The sequence below is a fragment of the Bos mutus genome, chromosome 22 (genome assembly GCF_027580195.1).
Source record: "Bos mutus isolate GX-2022 chromosome 22, NWIPB_WYAK_1.1, whole genome shotgun sequence".
Taxonomy (NCBI): domain Eukaryota; kingdom Metazoa; phylum Chordata; class Mammalia; order Artiodactyla; family Bovidae; genus Bos; species Bos mutus.
The window spans coordinates 18,946,449-18,968,790 of record NC_091638.1 but is presented as its reverse complement, the minus strand read 5'-3'; the positions used below and the strand labels follow the sequence as shown (position 1 = coordinate 18,968,790).

The window sequence follows — 22,342 nt, the reverse complement described above, 5'->3', positions numbered from 1 at the left end:
TATCATATGATATTTGTCTTTTTCTGACAAGCTCACTGAGTGTGATAATGTCTAAGCTCTTCTGTTTCCAAAGTGACTTAATGAGCCCAGTTAAATATTGCGTATAGAGTAAGAGTAGACTGTTGAATTGAATCAGGATGAACATTATTTTCCAGAGTCTATTTTGACTGTAACCTAGAATCCCTTGCATAACTCACCAACACAGATCCTCACACCTTTCAAGGGAGCTGTCAGCAACTGCTCCATCCGCTCACTTTTGTAGACCAACAGACCTTGACGGGTGTCAGTCACAGTGGGACAGGCATGTCCACAGCTCCTTCACGATATTAACATAGAAAAGCCATTGGAAGGTTCGGTCCTCCTGACCATGGGCAGCAGTCTACAAGAAGAAATTGCCTACGTTCAGCTGGAGAATGCAAACCTATAGTGAATGTTGCTTGGTAAAAGGTTCATCTCTGGTGGTCCAGAGACCGTATTTTCAGAAATTGGTCATGTATCAGACTGGAGAGTATGTGGGTGATTTTTCCTTGAACCCTAATGCTAGTGAGGACAAGGTGACAAGGCAGAGGCACAAGAAAACCCAGGATGTTCAGGAAATGAGATGCACTATGCAGCGCTGTTACCCGTAATGAAGGTAATTAAACGTAATTTGAAGGCAAATATTCTTCCTCTTGAGTGGTATGATGCAGCTCCTGCTAACAGTTTAGGTTATTGACCTAATGTGAAGGCTAAATTGGCCCTAAAGGATAAAATTGAGGAGTCTGAATGTCACTCAAATTTCAAATAAGTTCAGTTCAGTTGCTCAGTCATGTCCAACTCTTTGCAACCTCATGAATCACAGCACGCCAGGCCTCCCTGTCCACCACCAACTCCCAGAGTTCACTCAAACTCATGTCTATCGAGTCAGTGATGCCATCCAGCCATCTCATCCTCTGTCGTCCTCTTCTCCTCCTGCCCCCAATCCCTCCCAGCATCAGACTCTTTTCCAATGAGTCAACTCTTCGCATGAGGTGGCCAAAGTACTGGAGTTTCAGCTTCAGCATCAGTCCTTCCAATGAACACCTAGCACTGATCTCCTTGCAGTCCAAGGGACTCTCAAGAGTCTTCTCCAACACCACAGTTCAAAAGCATCAATTCTTCGGCGCTCAGCTTTCTTGACAGTCCAACTCTCACATCCATACATGACTACTGGAAAAACCATAGCCTTTACTAGATAGACCTTTGTTGGCAAAGCAATATCTCTGCTTTTGAATATGCTATCTAGGTTGGTCATAACTTTCCTTCCAAGGAGTAAGCGTCTTTTAATTTCATGGCTGCAAACACCATCTGCAGTGATTTTGGAGCCCGAAAAATAAAGTCTGACACTGTTTCCACTGTTTCCCCATCTATTTCCCATGAAGTGATGGGACCGGATGCCATGATCTTCATTCTCTGATGTTGAGCTTTAAGCCAACTTTTTCACTCTCCTCTTTCACTTTCATCAAGAGGCTTTTGAGTTCCTCTTCACTTTCTGCCATAAGGGTGGTGTCATCTGCATATCTGAGGTTACTGATATTTCTCCAGGCAATCTTGATTCCAGCTTGTGCTTCTTCCAGCCCAGTGTTTCTCATGATGTACATTGCATAGAAGTTAAATAAGCAGGGTGACAATATACAGCCTTGACGTACTCCTTTTCCTATTTGGAACCAGCCTGTTGTTCCATGTCCAGTTCTAACCGTTGCTTCCTGACCTTATATAGGTTTCTCAAGAGGCAGGTCAGGTGGTCTGATATGCCCATCTCTTTCAGAATTTTCCACAGTTTATTGTGATCCACACAGTCAAAGGCTTTGGCATAGTCAATAAAGCAGAAATAGATGTTTTTCTGGAACTCTCTTGCTTTTTCCATGATCCAGCGGATGTTGGCAATTTGATCTCTGGTTCCTCTGCCTTTTATAAAACCAGCTTGAACATCTGGAATTTCACGGTTCATGTACTGCTGAAGCCTGGCTTGCAGAATTCAGAGCATTTTTTTTTAACTTTACAATATTATATTGGTTTTGCCAAATATCAAAATGAATCATTTCTTTACTAGCGTGTGAGATGAGTGCAATTGTGCGATAGTTTGCGCGTTCTTTGGCATTGCCTTTCTTTGGGATTGGAATGAAAACTGACCTTTTGCAGTCTTGTGGCCACTGCTGAGTTTTCCAAATTTGCTGGCATATTGAGTGCAACACTTTCACAACATCATCTTTCAGGATTTGGAATAGCTCAACTGGAATTCCATCACCTCCACTAGCTTTGTTCGTAGTGATGCTTTCTAAGGCCCACTTGACTTCATATTCCAGGATGTCTGGCTCTAGGTGAGCGATCACACCATCATGATTATCTTGGTCATGAAGATCTTTTTTGTACAGTTCTTCTGTGTATTCCTGCCACCTCTTCTTAATATCTTCTGCTTCTATTACGTCCATATCGTTTCTCTCCTTTATCAAGCCCATCTTTGCATGAAATGTTCCCTTGGTATCTCTAATTTTCTTGAAGAGATCTCTAGTCTTTCCCATTCTGTTGTTTTCCTATATTTCTTTGCATTGATAGCTGAGGAAGGCTTTCTTATCTCTCCTTGCTATTCTTTGGAACTCTGCATTCAGATGCTTATATCGTTCTTTTTCTCCTTTGTTTTTCACTTTTCTTTTCACAGCTATTTATAAGGCCTCCTCAGACAGCCATTTCGCTTTTTTTTGCATTTCTTTTCCATGGGGAGGGTCTTGATCCCTGTCTCCTGTACAATGTCACTAACCTCCATCCGTAGTTCATCAGGCACTCTATCAGATTAGTCCCTTAAATCTATTTCTCACTTCAACTGTATAGTCATAAGGGATTTAAGTCATACCTGAATGGTCTAGTGGTTTTCCCCACTTTTTTCAATTTGAGTCTGAATTTGGCAATAAGGAGTTCATGATCTGAACCACAGTCAGCTCCCAGTCTTGTTTTTTGCTGACTGTATAGAGCTTCTCCATCTTTTGCTGCAAAGAATATAATCAGTCTGATTTTGGTGTTACCATATGGTGATGTCCACGTGTAGAGTCTTCTCTTGTGTTGTTGGAAGAGGGTGTTTGCTATGACCAGTGCGTTCTCTTGGCAAAACTCTATTAGCCTTTGCCCTGCTTCATTCCGCACTCCAAGGCCAAATTTGCCTGTTACTCCAAGTAGCTCTTGACTTCCTGCTTTTGCATTCCAGTCCCCTATAATGAAAAGGACATCTTTTTTGGGTGTTAGTTCGAAATGGTCTTGTAGGTCTTCATAGAACCGTTCAACTTCAGCTTCTTCAGCGTTACTGGTTGGGCATAGGCTTGGATTACCATTGTATTGAATGGTTTGCCTTGGAAATGAACAGAGATCATTCTGTCATTTTTGAGATTGCATCCAAGTACTGCATTTCAGACTCTTTTGTTGACCCTGATAGCTACTCCATTTCTTCTAAGGGATTCCTGCCCACAGTAGTAGATATAATGGTCATCTGAGTTAAATTTACCCATTCCAGTCCATCTTAGTTCGCTAATTCCTAGAATGTTGATGTTCACTCTTGCCATCTCCTGTTTGACCACTTCCAATTTGCCTTGATTCATGGACCTGACATTCCAGGTTCCTATGCAATATTGCTCTTTACAGCATCGGACCTTGCTTCTATCACCAGTCACATCCACATCTGGGTATTGTTTTTGCTTTGGCTCCATCCCTTCATTCTTTCTGGAGTTATTTCTCCATTGATCTCCAGTAGCTTATTGGACACCTACCAAGCTGGGGAGTTCCTCTTTCAGTATCCTATCATTTTGCCTTTTCATACTGTTCATGGGTTTTCAAGGCAAGAAAACTGAAGTGGTTTGCCATTGCTTTCTCCAGTGGACCACATTCTGTCAGACCTCTCCACCATGACCCTCCCGTCTTGGGTGGCCCCACACGGCATGGCTTAGTTTCATTGAGTTAGACAAGGCTGTGGTCCATGTGATCAGATTGACTAGTTTTCTGTGATTATGGTTTCAGTGTGTCTGCACTCTGATGCCCTCTCGCAACACCTACCGTCTTACTTGGGTTTCTCTTACCTTGGACGTGGGGTATCTCTTCACGGCTGCTCCAGCAAAGTGCAGCTGCTGCTGCTCACCTTGGACGAGGGGTATCTCCTCACAGCCGCCCCTCCTGACCTTGAACGTGGAGTAGCTCCTCTCGGCCCTCCTTTGCCTGTGCAGCTGCTGGTCCTTGGACATGTGGGGTCCTCTCAGCTGCCGCCCCTGACCTCGGACGTAGGGTAGCTCCTCTCTGCTGCCACCCCTGACCTTGGACGTGGGGTAGCTCTTCTTGGCCGCTGCCCCTGACCTCGGATGTGGGATAGCTCCTCTCAGCCGCTCCTGTGCTGTTGCAGACTGGCACTCTCGGCCACCGCCCCTGACCTCAGACATGGGGTGGCTCCTCTCTGCCGCTGCCCCTGACCTCGGACGTAGGATAGCTCCTCTCAGCTGCTCCTGTGCTGATGCAGCCTGGCACTCTCGGTCGCCAAATGTCAGGTGTCAGTAAATGTCTGAATTAGACTGTGCAACACAGTGGCAGAGTCTGCCTGTGGGCACTTACATGGAAGGGAGAAAGGGGTGGATTTCAGAAAACATTGGCCTTTGCATGGAAAGAGCCGCCTGGTTTCAGGAGGTTGGATGAAGAAGACAAAAAGCAAGATATCAAGGGTCTACGTGCTACCCAGTGTGACTTAGTGGAGTAAAGGAGGTCGGTTTTAGAACAAAGCGAGAGTGTGAGGTGTGACTCCAGAAGCCACTCCAGAGGGACCCATCCAGCAGGGGCTCATTGTCAGCCGCTGTGCTGGCCATGTCTTCCGAGTCAAAGCACTGAAACATGGATGTTATCCAGGGATTGATGTTTAAGACACCATTCTAGCTATAGATGATGTGCCTACGTAGGCAGCACTGAGTGTGCGGAGGGCCTCCTCAAGATTGATGTCTGTATCAGAGCAGGCAGCATACTGTCATGTGGGCCCAGCACCAGTATTATAAATACTCCCCATCCGTGTGTGTATGTGACTTTGGTCCTGAAATGACTGTTATATGCTGGTGGAGGCATGTGGCCTGTTACTTTTCTCTTCATTCTGATATCCAGTTATTGAGCACAGAAATTGCTTTAAAATGACCCAAAAGGTAAAAACTCCCATTTAGCAATTCCTGTTCAGGAAACAGATTCCATCTTCTTGCCAGTTGCGTTATAGCAGCCTTGTCCAGAATTCAAATAGTGTGCCTGTGTTTCCTTGTCAGCAGTGGAGCAGACTCTGGTGGTAAAATGACCAAAATGAATATTCTTGCCTCACAGGAATAAGGAGGAAAACCCATCTCAAAGAAGCAGGTGAATAATTAATTTCCTGGTTGTCACAGCACTAGCCTAACACATTTTTATCTTCTCCTTGTTAGACCATAGAATAGGGATTCATTTCCCCACCCCCATGGTGAATTCAGATCTATTTTTATGAACTTCAATATCTCTCTAATTGAACATAAATAGGAAGGACCTGGAAATGATTAGAACTTGGCAAACCTGAGTGAAATGAAAGACTCCTTATAATGACATGTGTCAGAAATGAGGAGCTTCCCGTTTCATTAGAAAATGACCAAATCCCCATTTAGAAATAACCATAAACACATGCTGTGCAGAGTTGTGTGCTTGATGGGCTCCAAAATAAAGCCATCCTCATTTTAAGAATTATGATGGAGCCAATGGTTTCCATGGCTACCGTTTGCTCTAATTGTGATACATGAGTAGAAACAAGGATTGGATGGCTCAAGTCATTTAGTTAATTAAACACAGGATGTGGACTCTGCCAGAATTATGCATGAAATTCACGTCCACCGGCATGTACCTGTAAAATGTGTATCACATTAGTCCTGGCAGTTGAGGGTGAGAGGGAAGGGATGTGCTTGGATATTCAAAACATGCCTTTCTTACCCATATTCCATCACAGGACTCTCTTCATCATTTAGTTTTATAATGCCTTCTCAAATGAAAGACAACAGCTCGTATCAATGAAACGTGGTTTCTTGGTTGTGGCTGCTCAGACCAAGGAAATATGTGAGATTTCATTCATGTGTTGGAAGGTGACAGCTCACAGCAATTACAGAAAATGATGAAACCAGAGAGTCTCCACTAGCACACTGAGCTCCTGAAAATAGGAGTTTATAATGGAAAAAGCCGACTGAGGCGTAACTGTGGCAGCCTGCTCTGTGCTGACATCAGGGGAAGCCCAGTGGACTTTTCACCAAGAGAAGCCGGGACATGATAGTTGAGTTCAAGATAAAGGGGTGTGCTGCTGCTACCGCTAAGTCGCTTCAGTCGTGTCCGACTCTGTGCGACCCCATAGATGGCAGCGGAGGGGGTTAAATTCTGCTGATGAGTCTGGGGGAGAGCCTAGAACGGCAGCCCTCTCTCCTCATCAGACTTTGTAAGTTTATGTCTGGATCCATTATGTCACTTAATAGGTGCAGTTCTAGAAAAAAGGTATGATAACCTCCATTTATTTGTTTTATTGGAGTATAATTGCTTTACAATGCTGTGTACAGTTTCTGCTCTACTGCAGATGAATCAGCTACATGTACATATATCCCCTCCCTCTGGAGCCTCCCTCCACCCCACTATTCCACCCCTCTAAGTCATCCCAGAGCCCCGAGCTGAGCAGCCTGTGCTGAGCAGGTTCCCACTAGCTATCCGTTTTACATACAGTAGTGGATATATGTCAGTCCTAATCTCCCAATTTGCCCCACCCTCCCCTCCTCCCTGTGCTCACCTCTGTTCTCTACATGTGTTTCTATTCCTACCCTGCAAATAGATGCATCTGTACCATTTTTCTATATTCCATGTATATGTGATAGTATACACTACTTGTTTTTCTCTTTCTGACTTCTCTCTGTATGACACTCTAGGTGCATCCACATCACTACAAATAACCCCTTTTTGCTCCTTTTTATTGCTGAGTAGCATTACATTGTAAAAAATGTACCACATCTCCTTTATCCATTCAGGTAATCTCCATTTTTCAGACAAAAGAGCTGAAGCCTGGAAAGGAGTAACCCCAAATCAGACACCAGAATTATTCCTGTCCTGAAAACTGCAAAGCAGAGAATCATAAATAGCTCAGGGATGGATTTTAGGGCGTCAGCTTGTTCAGTCATTTAGTGATCATATTCGTTAAGCACCTGCTCTGAGGTAGGCACACGGGGTAGAAAGCTGAGCAAAATCTAGGCATGAAACGTGCCCACCCACATCATCCTGCCTGTGCCGTGCCGCCCTTTCTTTCAAAGTGCAGGAGGGCACCTTGGCTTTGAACATGTGCTTTCTCACTCGTACTTTCCACAAATATCCATTGAATGCACACCCTGAGGAAGGGTCCCGCTGTGAGCAAAATGGACATGGCCCTTGTTGTCAGGAACTGTGGGCAGGTAGAGGACATGGCGGTTCTTTTTGTCATCCCACAAATAAGTGGAAAATTACAGTGATGATAAATGCTATGGCGACAGATGTAATGTTCTGGGGCACAAAGCAGGGTGCAGCTGACCCAGTTTGAGCAAGGATGGAGGTGAAATCTGAAAGCAAACTAGTGCAGGCTCAGTAAGAGGGGCAGAACCACCAGGGGGCTGCGGGAGCTGGCGAAGCAGTGTCAGTAAGACAGGAACTTGATGCTGAAAAGCCAAAGCCCCCAGGACAGGCACAAACCCCTCTGAGTTGCAGCCCTTTATAAGGAGAGGTAATCAAGTCCAATAAACAAGACTCTTTGAGAATTAGATACAGCAACACACCAAACTCATCAGAGTTCACATTCGACAAAAATGCAAAAAGTGAGCTGACGGCAATTGCTGTGACGAAGAGTAAAGCGTGTGAGAGATCAGAGCGGAGGGTTGCTGTTTCACACGCGGGCTGAGGATGGCCGCTCTGAGTCATGCCATGTGAGGGTCGGCGACGGGATGTGAAGTAGGACCTGCAAAGAAAATTGTAATTGTGCCTACACACTCAGCAACTGCAAAACTACAGATCACTCACATCTGGTTTTAGAATAACAATGCCGTTACACTTGGTTGTGATAATCCTAGTATCCTGTAAGAACTGCTAAGAACACCGGCAAAACCTGCACGTGGAGTTCAGTTTACAGAATGCTTTTTCACACATTATAAAATTTTAATGTACAACTATGGCTGACTCATGTTGATGTTTGGCAGAAACCGACACAATTTTGTAGAGCAATTATCCCTCAATTAAAAATAAATTTAATTATTAAAAAAATTAATGTCTAGAAAGTGCTATATAGTAGCTTGCAGGTTTTCCACTTAAGCTATTAGCAAATTATCTGTAGAGACCTGGGTTCGATCTCTGGGTTGACAAGATCCCCTGGAGAAGGGAAAGGCTACCCACTCCAGTATTCTGGCCTGGAGAATTCCATGGATTGTTTAGCCCATGGGGTCGCAAAGAGTTGAACACAGCTAAGCGACTTTTACTTCACTTTGCTTCGCTTCACTTCACTTCAACAGTGATGTAACCTACTATTTTTGAATTGTCATGAGGTTTTAATGAAATCATGTATGGAGAGTACCTAACTCAGAGTCTGAAAAGTTTGGGGGCCTCAGTGAACCTGAGTGTATCTTAAATTTTTTTTTCTTACTGCAGATAGGTTGAGTTATAACCTTCTGACTGTTCTTCTTTGTCTTTTCAAAGTCTGTATTTCCCCTGGCTAACAACCCTGGGAAGATTGGAGCAGGAAGGGAAAGTCGGGCTTTAGGAAGGCCTGTTTAGACACATCAGTGCTGACAGTGGCAGTGGGAACACTTCCAGGACAGGAGGACTCTTTCAAATCCTCTAGTAGTCACCCATTGTGTTGAGGGTGGGCTCTGAAGTGGCGCCTTGGGAATGCTGAGTCACATCCATGCAAGGGACCTTTCAAAGATTTGAACAAGATTTGTTGGAGAAAGTAGGAATGAGAAGAATCCCAAATTCCACATCTGGAGGGCCAGAGAAAATGATGAAATTCTAGCATAAAACAGGGCAACAAGTACAGCGGTTAGATAGATATAGATATTTTATATCTGTTGGCATCAAGGCACTTCACTAACAATATCAGCAAAGGGGAGAGGAGAGAAAAGGTGAGCAGAGACAGAGTTAAAAGAGAACAAGAAGGCAGAGAATGTGCAGGTTATATATATATTGTCATTAGAGCCCAAAGAAGGGTCATTTCTTTTTTTTTTTTTTTTAAGAAGGGTCATTTCAAAGGGGGCATGTTGTTGGTCATCGTAGAGCTGTTCTCTGGGGAGAATGGGAGCTATTTTAGGATAGCAGGAGATCCAGAGATCTTATCACAGGAGAGGAAGGAGGCCCATTTCAAAGGCCAGTTTCTCTGGCAGCTCTCTCTTCTGGGACTCCTCCAGTGTCACCCTGGGCCCCTCCCTTCCAGGCCTTACCTGACATGTGGCTCCCTAATTGTACTGGGTGGAAGTAGCCATCCTGTTTGGTAGTAAAAAGTAGTTCTGTGAGGTAACTGGACAGACTGGATCCTCCAGAATGAAATGTCTGGAAGGCAGACCCCCTCTATCAGTTCTAACACCATTATCTGAGGATCCTTGGTATGAGGACTGTATCATTTGCAAGGACACTGAATCAAAGGAGCACAGACTAGGTGGCTTAAACCACAGAAGTGTGCTGTGTCACAGCCCAGAGGCGGGGGGTCCTCTGTGGGTGGGGCTGGCTCCTCTGAGTGCCAGGGCAGGTACTGCTCATTGCCGCTCCCCCAGCTTCCGAGATTTTGCTGACAGTCTTTGGTGTTCTTTGTAGAAGCAACACTCCATCTTCTGCCTCCTCTTCACCTGGCATCCTGTCTGTATGCGTGACTGTGTCCAGATGCCCCCTTGGCATGAGGGCACTCGTGCACATGGCTAAGTCTTGTCTGATTCTTTGAGACCCATGGATTGTATACCATCAGGCTCCTCTGTCCATGGAATTCTCCAGGAAGAATATGGGAGTGGGCTGCCATTTCCTTCTCCAGGGGACCTTCCCGACCCAGGGATTGTGTGACCCCATAGACGGCAGCCCACCAGGCTCCCCCGTCCCCAGGATTCTCCAGGCAAGAACACTGGAGTGGGTTGCCATTTCCTTCTCCAATGCATGAAAGTGAAAAGTGAAAGTGAAGTCTCTCAGTCGTGCCCGACTCTCAGCGATCCCATGGACTGCAGCCTACCAGGCTCCTCCGTCCATGGGATTTTCCAGGTGAGAGCACTGGAGTGGGGTGCCATTGCACTAGTCCTACTGAATTACAGGCCCACCCACTCCAGGATGACTGCATCATAACTAATTACATCCACAGCGGTCCTCTTTCTAAATAAGATCACATTCTGAGGCATCAGAGGGTTCAGACTTCAGTGTGTGAATTGGGGTGCATGCAGTTCAGTCCATAAGAAGAATCAAATAGTTGGTCATATCAGGATCTAACCTTACTAATGTCTTACAGTAACCAAGTCCAAGGGCCTAAGCAAGAAGTTCTTTTAGTTTGCCTTTTCTAGATACTCTTAAGTAATAACTGTTGCCTGCCTTTGGCTGGTTTAAAAGGGTCAGTGGTTGAGTGGGAGAGAAGCATCATTGGACCACTCTCCTATCTCAGCTGTTACCAGGCTCTTCAGTTTTGAGTAACCTTTTGAGCCTCAACTTTCTTGTCTATAAGTTGGAAATTCATCCTTCCAAGTCTGAGTGTTGTGGTTCAGATCAAATCAAGTGCACAGGTCGGAAAAGCGATAAAGCATACTCCATGTTATTTTTGGCACTTACAGTTAATGCATATAAAACCAAGATGAAATCTGGTCTTTGCAATTTTTTCTCACATGGATCAAAGTATGTTTGAAGTCATGCACACACCTAAGGTGGCAAGTTCATCTCAAAAACATTACCTGGAATACAAATGAATGCTCTGGCTTTCAGAGGATGTGGATCAGGGATCATGTCCTCTGTTTCAAATGGTATTAGTTCCTTAAAGTTAGATATCTTAGGAAATAATTGTTCTCTATTGGAAGAGTAGCAGCTCATAGTCAAGACAATGAGAAATGTTCCTTTTGAGGTGAGAAAGGTCAGCATGACAGATCTACACACAGTGTTAAACCCACAAGATCTCAACTAGTCAGAGGCAGAAGCTTGTTGCGGTAACTTGCTGCAAACACTTGTGTCTCAAGTTATGGGTGGGGTGGGGCTTCATCATCAGAAATGCATCGTCTCACAGACCTGGATGCTGGAGGTCGGAAAGGAAGGTGTGGGGTTGGTTCCTTCTGAGGTCTCTCTCCTTGGCTGGCAGAAGGCCATCTTCTCCCTTTATCTTCACATGGTCTTCTCTCTACTCATGTGTATGTCTGTCCCCAGATTTCCTCCACTTAAGGAGACCCATCATATTGGATGAGGGCCACTCTACTGACCTCACTGTAACTTAATTAGTTCTCTAATAACCGTTTTTCCAAATACAGTCACTTTTTGGATCTATTGTGGGTTGGGATTTCAGCATATAAATTTGGGGGAGTACAATTCAGGCAATAACACTCAGCCCTCTGACCCCTCCAAATTCATGTCCTCCTCACAGGCAGAATATATCTGCCATTTTACTTTAGAACCCCAAAGCATGGCTCCCAAGATTTCTTTTTTTTCTTTTTAGTGAACTGAGGCAACTTTTCCTCGAAACATCAAGGGTCACTGTTCCTTCCTCTTAAAAATAGGTGGGAAAAAAAAAAATAGGTGGGGTATACACCCATTATTGGAGAAGGAAATGGCAACCCACTCCAGTATTTTTGCCTGGAGAATCCTATAGACAGAGGAGCCTGGTGGGCTACAGTCCATGGGGTCACAAAGAGTCAGACACGACTGAAGCGACTTAGCACATACATCCATTATAGTATAGGTATGAGCTGATGTAGCCAGCACACTTTTCCTGAAGGCCTACTGTGTACCAGCAACTTCAGATCTAGTCCTTACTCCAACAGCCTCCGGGGTGTTTCACAACTTGCTGAGGCCATGATTTTACAAAGAACTGGACCTATTTCTTCTCCCTCTCCCTATCCTCGGTGCTTGGCACTCAGTACTCATTACCAACTGGCTCTTCTCCTTTCAGGTACATATTAAAATTATTCCGGGTATAAATATTTTAATGTGCAGAGGTAAAGTGTGGACTGGGAGTCCTGATCCTGTGAGCTCATTCACCTTACATTTTTCAGCTGTACAATAATGTAATTTTGATCAGAAATCTCTAAGTGCATGTGCAACTCACTAATCCTATGTTTATCTCAAGTGTGTGGAATCGAGTCTCGGAGGAGGAGGCACCTGTGATCCACCCCCACATGTTAGCGTGAGTTGGTTGGGGGGCACTCTGTGCGGTGGCAGGATCAGGAGTGACAGTGGTCCCAGTGAGCTCCTAGAGCTTGACCCACCACCCCACCTCGCTGGTATTTGAGCCCAAGTCAGGAAGATTCCCCGGAGGAGGAAATGACACCCGCTCCAGTACTCCTGCCTGGAGAATCCCATGGACGGAGGAGCCCGACAGGCTACAGTCCGTGGGGTCACGGAGAGTGGGATGCACCCGAGCACACAAGCACAGGAGACACGTTTAGCTGTCACACATGGGGCAGGGTTGCCCACCCAGTGAGGAGAAGCCGGGGGTGCTGCAAAACGCCCCACACTGACTGCAGTGAAGTGAGAATTCATGAGGAGGGAAGGGTACGACCCAGGGCTTCCCTGGTCACTCAGCAGTAGAGAAGCCACCTGCCAGTGCAAGAGATGTGGGTTCCGTCCCTGGGCCGGGAAGATCCCCTGAAGAAGGAAATGGCAACGCACTTCAGTATTTTTGCCTGAGAAATCCCATGGACAGAGGAGCCTGGTGGGTTACAGTGCAGGGGGTCCCTAACAGTGAGACACGACTGAGCCACTGAAGATCAATGCTCACCTCTAGAGAGAGGCAGAGGCGTCATTCCAGCTACACACTGACCACTTGGTTGTGCATCTCCACTGATTCATTCCATTACCGGCCTTTACTTAGTGTTTGTTTTGTGTGTGTGTGTGTTTACCCTCAACTGCTGTCCTGTTTCGAGTAGACACGAGGATTTATAGTCTGCATCTCCAGCAACCCTATACCTAGAAATAGCAACAATCTAGAAAAGACAGTGTGATTCCAGTAGGCTAATAGATAATATTATTTATGAAGACTCTGTTATGGAGGAAAGAGACTTGACTCTAACAGCTTAAAATATGTGGACTTTGGGACAGCTGTTTTCATTATTTAATTCCTGTAAATGAGATTTCACTGCCTATATGGTGCAGTGCTTATCGGATCAAACCAGAGGAGTAGGTTGTTGTTCAGTCGCTCAGTCACATCTGACTCTTTGCGACCCCATGGACTGCAGCACACCAAGCTTCCCTGTCCTTCACCATCTCCTGGAGCTTGCTCAAACTCATGTCCATCAAGTCGGTGATACCATCCAGCCATCTCGTCCTCTGTCGTCCCCTTCTCCTCCTGCCTTCAATCTTGCCCAGCATCTTTCTAATGAGTCGGCTCTTCACATCAGGTGGCCAGAGTATTGCAGCTTCAGCTTCAGATCAGTCTTTCTAATGAATATTCAGAACTGATTTCCTTTAGGATTGACTGGTTTGATCTCCTTGCAATCCAAGAGTCGCCTCAAGAGTCTTCTCCAACACCACAGTTCAAAAGCATCAATTCTTTGGCGCTCTACCTTCTTTATAGTCCAACTCTCACATCCATACATGACTACTGGAAAAACCATGGCTTTGACTAGAGAGACCTTTGTTGGCAAAGTAATGTCTCTCCTTTTTAATATAAGATAAATTGGTAGAGTTGTGTATAATATGCTCAAGCTGTCAGGGCAAAATGCCAGAAGAGTGGCTTAAACAACAGACGTGTATTTTCTCACAGTTCTGGGAGCTAGGATTCTGCACTCAGGATTCCAGCAGGGATAACTTCCAATGGGTTCTCTTTTCTTGCTGTGTTTTCACGTGGCCTTTCCTCTGTCTGCTCATCAAGAGAGAGTTGTGTGCCCTCTCCTCCTTTCCCTATAAGGGCACATTCCTATCTGATTAGGACCCACCCTTATGACTTCATTTATCTTTAACTACCCCTTAAAGGCTCTTTCACCAAATACAGTCACAGTGCCGGGGGGTGGGGGGGCGGGGGGCGGCAGTTAGATCTTCAGCCTATGAATTTTTGGAGTATGTGTCCACTTCAGTAAGCATCTGTCTTGTGTTAAGTACCATATGGACCAGGTAACCAGAGCGCATCATCTAAAGTCTAAAATAGTCTCTCAGAAGGCAATTTTGAAAAGATAACCAAATTTCTTAATTCTCTCTCAAAGATGAGAAAATTATTCTACATTCCGTCCACCCCACCCCCACCCCCTGCCTCTCTCTCAGCCTGGTGCATTTTAAAATAGATCTGAAACCCAGGAAATTAACACCTTCAATTTATTCCCAGAGCAGAAAGCTAATAAGTAGGGAAAATTAAAATTTTCAGCCAGCTCACTTTCGTGTTTTATAACACATACCACTTTGGCTTTGGAGTAGTTTAATTTGAATTAATCATTAGACTCTCTTCAGAGTTAGAAATGAAGTGGTATTTAAAGTAAGTTATATTGTTAGTATAATCTGACACGGAACGTGTAGCCTGAGGTGTGCAGTCATACATAAGCCTGATAGTCTGCCTAATTTTTGTCCCCCAAATTTTAGATGACAAGGATGATTTCCAAGCTCCAGGTTAAATAATTTGAGGGTGAGGGGAGACACATGAACAGGCCCCTCAGGAACACAGACAACAGAGTGGAGGGTTTTCCACCTCTTCTTCAAGCTAAGGAATCCTCCCTGGGATGTTTGCTCAGCCACAAGGAAGTGTGACGATAGAATGGGCTGGTCTGCCGCAGCATTTTCAGCATCTGACCAAATCCACACCAGTTTACAAAGACCGCTGACCGTCCAGTCACATTTCAGTGATGACCTGCATCTCGGGTGAACCTCCCCCCACTCTGCCAGAACTAGCTACACATCCTCCTGACCAGAGAACAGAAACTCAGGGGACAGGGGCTGCTCCTTTGACAAAAATGTTCTCTCATTTTGCTGAAGATGTTTACAAATCACTTGGAACTGGGAAGGCAAATGTGCCTAGTCCCTTAGAATATAGTAGAAGGTGGGCCCATCCTAACTCTCCAGTCTGGGAAGCTGACCTCTGCGTCCTTTGAGAATTGTTGACATTATCATGAAAGCCAAGTGATCTCCTTATAGAAAGGAGAGCAGGACACTTTCTAAGAAGAGTTAAGTACATGTCCCCTTTCTGAATTTCATAGACTTGCAAGTTTGGGTGAATCCTGTTGACCCTGAGGGAGCACTTCACATTCACTGTTACTTGGCAGCCGGGGGCATGTGACGTATGTCATTTCCTTTTTAATCTCTGTCCTGTCATCTATGTTGCCACCATATGCATAGTCCAGTAGGTAAAGGAGGAGTGTGTGCTTCTAATTGAGGTTTTTTAGTTTAATTTTCATTGGAGCATAGTTGACTTACAATATTAGTTTCACGTGTACAGCAAAGTGAATTAGCTACACATACACATAGATCTATTCCATCTCATATTCTTTTCCCATAGAGGTTATGCCAGTGCTCTGCAGTGTTCCCTGTGCTCTGCAGTAGATCCTTAATGATGATCTATTGTATATGTGTTAGACTGTATACAGTACTCCCAAACTCCTAATTTATCCCTTCCTCCCACATTTCCCTTTTGATAACTGTTAATATAAGTTTTCTAGGTCTGTGATTCTTTTCTGTTTTGTAGATAAGTTCGTCTGTGTGTGTGTGTGTATATATATATATATTTTTAGATTACACATATAAGTGTTATCATATATATTTGTCTGATTTGCTTCATATGGTATCATATGGTAATTCTACTTTTATTTTAAGGAACCTCCATACTATTCTTAGTGTCTTGCACAAATTTACATTCCCACCAACAGTGTAGAGGGGTTCCCCTTTCTCTACCTTCTCCAGCATGTATTGTTTGTTAGACTGTTTGATATTGGCCATTCTGACCTGTGTGAGGTGATACCACACTGTTATTTTTGATTTTTCTAGTAATTAGTGATGTTGTGTGCATTTTGGCCATCTGTATGTCTTCTTGGGAGAAATGTGTTTAGATCTTCTGCCCGGTTTGTGTTGGGTTGTTTATCTTTGATATTGAGCTGCATGAGTTGTTTGTATATTTTGGAGATTAATCCCTTGTTCATAGTTTCATTGGCAAATATGTTCTTCCATTTTGTAGGTTGTCTTTTTGTGTTGTTTATGGTTTCTTTTGCTGTGCAAAAACATTTAAGTTTACTTAGGTCCTGTTTATTTTTGCTTTTATTTGTATTATTCAGGGTGTTGGAGCCAACAAAAATGTCTTGCTGCCATTTTTGTCAGAGTTTTCTGCCTATGTTTTCCCCTAAGAACTTTATAGTCTCTGGCCTTCAGGTCTTTAATGCATTTTGAGTTTATTTTTTGTGTACTGTGTTAGGGAGTGTTCTAATTTCATTCTTTAACATGTAGCTAGCCAGTTTTCCCAGCATCATTTCTGAACAGACTGTCTTGCCTCTTTTGGCAGATTAACTGACCCATAGGTGCATGGATTTACCTCTGGGTTTCCTATCCTGTTCCATTGATCTATATTTCTGTTCTTGTTGGGCCAGTACTATAGCTTTGTAGTATAGACTGAAATCACGGAGCCTGGTTCCTCCAGATCCATTTTTCTTTCTCGGGATTGCATTGGCTATCCAGGGTTATTTGTGTTTTCATAAAAAAATTTTTAAACTTTTGTTCTAGAGGAATTTTGTTTTTTAATGATGAGGTGATTTCTGCAGAAATGCCACATATAATCGCCACTGAAATCCTGAGATATTACAGAAGGGGAAATGCCTGAGAAGTTCTCATTTGGGTCCCCTCTGGATCCATACATAGTCTGTTTCAGAGCCGAATGCTGGCGTCTAAGTCAAAGATGTTTCATGTTTTCAGCTGTGGGGGCCTGACAGTATGAATACAATTGGTCCCTCCAATGACACAGTGCTGCACTGCTGCATCAGACCACTAGGGGGCAGTCAGCAGGCTGGTATCCACTGTGCTTTGTCTGTGCCCGACAGGCCTCACCTTTGGGTAAGTCTGTTTTTGCTGTAGATCTCTAATTTTGTACATGACAAGATTTCCAACAGAGGAATACTTGATGCTTCAGGTATAAGTAGACTTCAAAGGGGAGAACTGGAGAATCTCGGGCAAGGATGCTTGTTTTGACGGAGCCCATCCCAACAGAATGGGATTCCAAGTAAAATGTGAGGTCTCTGTGTTCGGATAGTTTCTGCTCTGAGGGACTTCATCTACCTTTTTCTCCTTGATATTATCCACTCATGCATCCAAGAGGGTATTTTCTAGGTTCTGGGACCACAGATAAATAAGCTGGGGAAGGCACTGCCTTCATAACGCATTTCAATACAGTGGTAGAACTAGACCAAGGTTTCTCAGCTTTTGCAATATTGACATTTTATGTTGGATAATACTTTTATAGGTTTGTGAGGGGGAGAGGTGTCCTGTGCATTACAGGATATGTAGAAACATCCCTGGCTTCTACCCAGCATTTTCCATTAGCATCCCCCTTTACCTGGTCATACCAACCAAAACTGTCTCCAGACATGGCCAAATACCATCCCACGTCCCCTGAATCCAGTTGTGGGTAGGTATAACTAGGCTAAAATATAAAAAATAAATAAGTATATATACACACGTTTTTATATGTATATTTTAAGTGATAATTAGTACCACAAAGGAAACGAAGTGGTACTAGTTGAGAGAGAAATGTGAAGAATGGGCTTTGATGCTGTTTGGCTGGTTAGGGACCATCTCTTTAAGGAAGTAATATTTAAGGAAGACCTTCAGGAAGGTAACGGTGAATAACATTGGTGTGTTCCAGAGAAAGAACAGTGGGGAAACCCTGCAGAGGACAGAGCCTGATCTGTTCAGGGAACTAGAGCCCGTCGGTGCACATGGAGATTCTAGAGGGAGCCACAGGGGCCGTGTGGACCATGGTGGGAGCTTGTCTTTTATTGTAAGTGTAGTGGGAAGGCTTTGGAGAATTTTGAGCAAGGAAGAGAGATGACTGAACTTACAAGCAATGGTTTTCTTCTGTGATGTCACATATATATCTGGCAGGGATGACGTGGGATAGAGGGTAAGTCACCATCATCATTCTCATTCTCTTGTGTGAAGTTTTTCTTAAGTTTGGTGCTTGTGGGTGGAGAGTGTAAAGGAATAGGACCAGGAACAATCTGGAAGAACCTCATCAATAAGGGACAGAGATTACTTATGTACCAGTGAAGACTGAGGTCAGTCAAGCTTTATTCCAGTGACAGAAACGAATCCCTCAAATGGCAGTTAATAACAGTAATTGAAGTAATTATGCCCATGAGAACAATTTAACGTTAATCCTGTTTAAAATTTATCCCAGCGAATTTTAAGATCTTACTGGTTTTATTCAGTGATTCTGAATCGTGCATCATCCAGTCTAACAGATGGGAAGGAACTGTGAGGAGCTGTACAGGGAGACTTTTTCAGTGACATAGAGTCAGTGTACAATGTTGGGGTGGTTAGTCTCAGGGGGACAGCAAAGTGACTCCGTTATTCACCCATATACATAATTGTTATATTCTTTTCCATTGTGGTTTATTACAGGATAATTAATATAGCTCCCTGTGCTGTATACAGCAGGACCTGGTTGCTTATCCATCCTGAATGTAATAGTTTGTATCTGCTAACCTCGAACTCCCAGCCCATCCTTGCCCAGCCCCGCCCTCTTGGTAACCACAAGTCTGTTCTTTGTCTGTGATTCCATTTCTGTTTCAGAGACGGGTTCATTTGTGCTATATTTTAGATTCCATATATAAGTGATACCCTATGGCATTTCTCTTTCAACTGACTTCACTTGGTATGATCATCTCTAGGTCCAGCCATGTTTCTACGAGTGGCATTATCTCCTCCTTTTTTATGGCTGAGTAATAATTCCATTGTATATAGGTACCACTCTTCTTTATTCATTCATCTGCCAATCTGCATTTAGGTCATTTACATAGCTTGGCTATTGTAAATAGTGCTACTAGGAATGCATGGGTGTGTGTGTTTTTTTAATTGTGGTTTTCTCTGGATATACACCCAGGAGTGGGGACTGCAGAATCAGTCGGTAATTCTATGTTGAGTTTTTTTAAAAGAACTTTTCTGCTGTTCCCCTCCATAGCGGCTGCAACAACATACATCCCCTACCTCTCCACTCTCTCTGCAGCAATTATTTGTAGACTTTATGATGATGGCCATTCTGACTGGTTATAGGTGACACTTCATTGTAGTTTTATGTGTATCCCACGGACGGAGGAGCCTGGTAGGCTGCAGTCCATGGGGTCGCTACGAGTCGGACACGACTAAGCAACTTCACTTTCACTTTCATGCATTGGAGGAGAAAATGGCAACCCACTCCAGTGTTCTTGCCTGGAGAATCCCAGGGATGGTGGGGCCTGGTGGGCTGCCGTCTATGGGGTCGCACAGAGTCGGACTCAACTGAAGGACTTAGCAGCAACATACGTACACATCTCATCATCTTCATCCATCCATCCGTTGATGGACATTTGGGTTGTTTCTGTGTCTTGGCTGTTGTGGATAGTGCTGTTGTGAACACAGGGGTACATGCATCTTTTTGAATTATAGTTATTGCAAATCAAAACTATAATTAGGCACCATCTCGCATTGGTCAGAGTGGCCATTATTAAAAGGTCTGTGACAAATGCTAGAGAAGATGTGGAAAAAGGGAAGCCTCCTACACTGTGGCTAGGGATGTGGAGCCTCTATGGAAAACAGCATGGAGGGTTCCTCAGAAAAGTAAGGACAGAATGAAAGATGTTATGGGTGGAAGGGCGTGGGAAGAAGGCAATTTACACTAGGCTAAAAAGCAGGTTCGTTATTGCGGGGTTCCTTTCCTGTAGAGGATGGTAGGGCTCAGTCAGGCAGATGACCTAACTAGTGGATCCAGCAATTCCTGATGGACTGGTTGAAGATTCATTTCTAGGAGAGTCAAAACCTTCCTTAGGTTAGGTCTTGGTTTGCTGAAGTGGAACTTAGTGTAAGAAACTCCACTGTGTGCTTGTTTCTCCTTGTGTTTAACTATTTCCCCCTTGGAAATCAGACTCACAGTCTGAGAGATGTGATAAAAATTTAAGGTATCAGCGCCCCCCCACCACCAGTGATGGCTCTTACAGTGTTTTGCTGAATCTCCGTGGCATTCAGAGGTCACAAGGTCAGATCTGCATTCTTTATGTTGCTCAGGCTCTTCGATCCTTTCCTCATGTTCCAGTCTCAGGGTGATCATTTGTGTGGTGGTGATCAGCTGTGAACATGCATTTAAAAGCTTTTGAGAGTATATCTCACTAGGGAGACCACTATGATTATCAGCAGAATACCCAATGTCTGTGTGCTGCAGAGACATGCTCCCCAAGTCCCAAACCTATCAGAGAAAGCCAAAGACAGACCCCAGTGATAGTCTGGGGAGCTGGGTCGCAACTTCCTCAAAATGTCGATTCACCAATAGCAAGCGGTGTTCATGTCCCATGGCATGGACACCTTGGTTAGTTAAGAAATAATGAAAGGTTGTCTCATTATCAAGAACAACTTTGAGCAAAGAATCTGGGAATTTCTGTCAGGCAGCTCTTGCTTTAGCAGCAGATTCCAAGAGCAAGGAACAGTTTCTGATCATAGCCTCATTTGCAGTAAAGGTAAGCATACTAGTCAGTTTAGTAGGAATCTGCTGAAGGAAGTAAAGTTGGATTCATGAAGGCATCCTGGTCATTCCCATTTGAGTCTGTGGCTCTGGACTGGAAAGATGACAGTCATGGAGGCCAGTGAAGTATAGGGTCTGTGAAACGGCAGATGGATTTATTGTGTTTCTCCTTGCCTCGTGTCCCTTTCTTTGTACAGAGCCTAGATGCAAAGTTCCCCAGGCTTGGGAGTCTAACATGAAAGATAAAGAGGCTGAGTTTCTTTCTTTGAGAAACCCGAGGCTTTGACGGAATTACAGAAGTACCAGAATCCTGGCAAATCCAGCAGTTCTTTGAAGGTTGGATTAGTATCCTCTCCACCCTAGTAATGGGCTGAATAGAACCAATGGCATTATCTTTCCAGGCCAGAGCCAGGCAATAAAAGTAGACAAATGAATCGTAAAGACCTTCATAATGTAAGATGTAGGAAAAGGATGATCAGAGGAGGAAGGAGAAATTAAACATTCTTGATCTGACTTCTTACCTCTATGTCAGCTAATTCTCTTTCTACTCAGTGTGATTTTTGAGGTCTCCATGTTGGCACAGGACCGGATGTCAGGTAGAGCCTATGTCACCTGTGAAAATGCACCCAAGTTTCAATAGCTAGTAATTTGGCAAGTGCTGTCAGTGATCAAGAGTACACGGTAGGATTCTTTTCATGAAGTTGACTTTTGCAAACACAGGGTGAAATGAAAATAGACTTAAAAATGTCCATGGTTGCATTGCGTGTATCCTAAGTCGCTTCAGTTGAGTCTGATTCTTTGTGACCCCATGGTCTGTAGCCCACCAGGATCCTCTGTCTGTGGGATTTTCCAGGCAAGAACACTGGGCTGGGTTGCTGTGCCCTCCTCCAGGGGATCTTCCCAGCCCAGGGATCGAACCTACATCTCTTATGTCTCTTACCACTGAGCTAGCAAGGAAGCCCTTACCGGGAAATGAACATGGGCTGTGGTGGTGAAAGTGCTGAATCCTAACCACTAGACCACCAGGGAAGATTTAAAAATGTTCATGGTTAATCAAGATAATAGCTGGGAAAATATGATAACATTATTATATAAGAACATATCAAATTTCTAGGATGTTACACAGTTTCAGAACATTAATATTAACAGCATCAGTTCAATTCAGTTCAGTCGCTCAGTCGTGTCTGACTCTTTGCGACCCCAGGGACTGCAGCACGCCAGGCCTCCCTGTCCATCACCAACTCCCAGAGTCCACCCAAACCCATGTCCATTGTGTCGGTGATGCCATCCAACCATCTCATCCTCTGTCGTCCCCTTCTCCTGCATGCACCCATACAAATATAACCTAAGAAGGCTTAGCATCACTTCTTATTTGATAATGCTTCCTGCATAATTTAACATATCAAATAAACCTAATTTATTTTAACATCTTACCATAGGAGAAACAAATCCCTTGACATTTCCCAGAGATCCTCT

The 22,342-nt window shown here is 44.1% G+C and overlaps 1 protein-coding gene across 1 annotated transcript in view; it reads left to right on the top strand.

Annotated features, from left to right (window-relative positions):
• The window catches only part of GRM7 (glutamate metabotropic receptor 7), a 593,261-nt gene that overhangs the window by 506,859 nt on the left and 64,060 nt on the right, over positions 1-22,342 (top strand). The gene's annotated exons all lie outside the window — the stretch shown is intronic.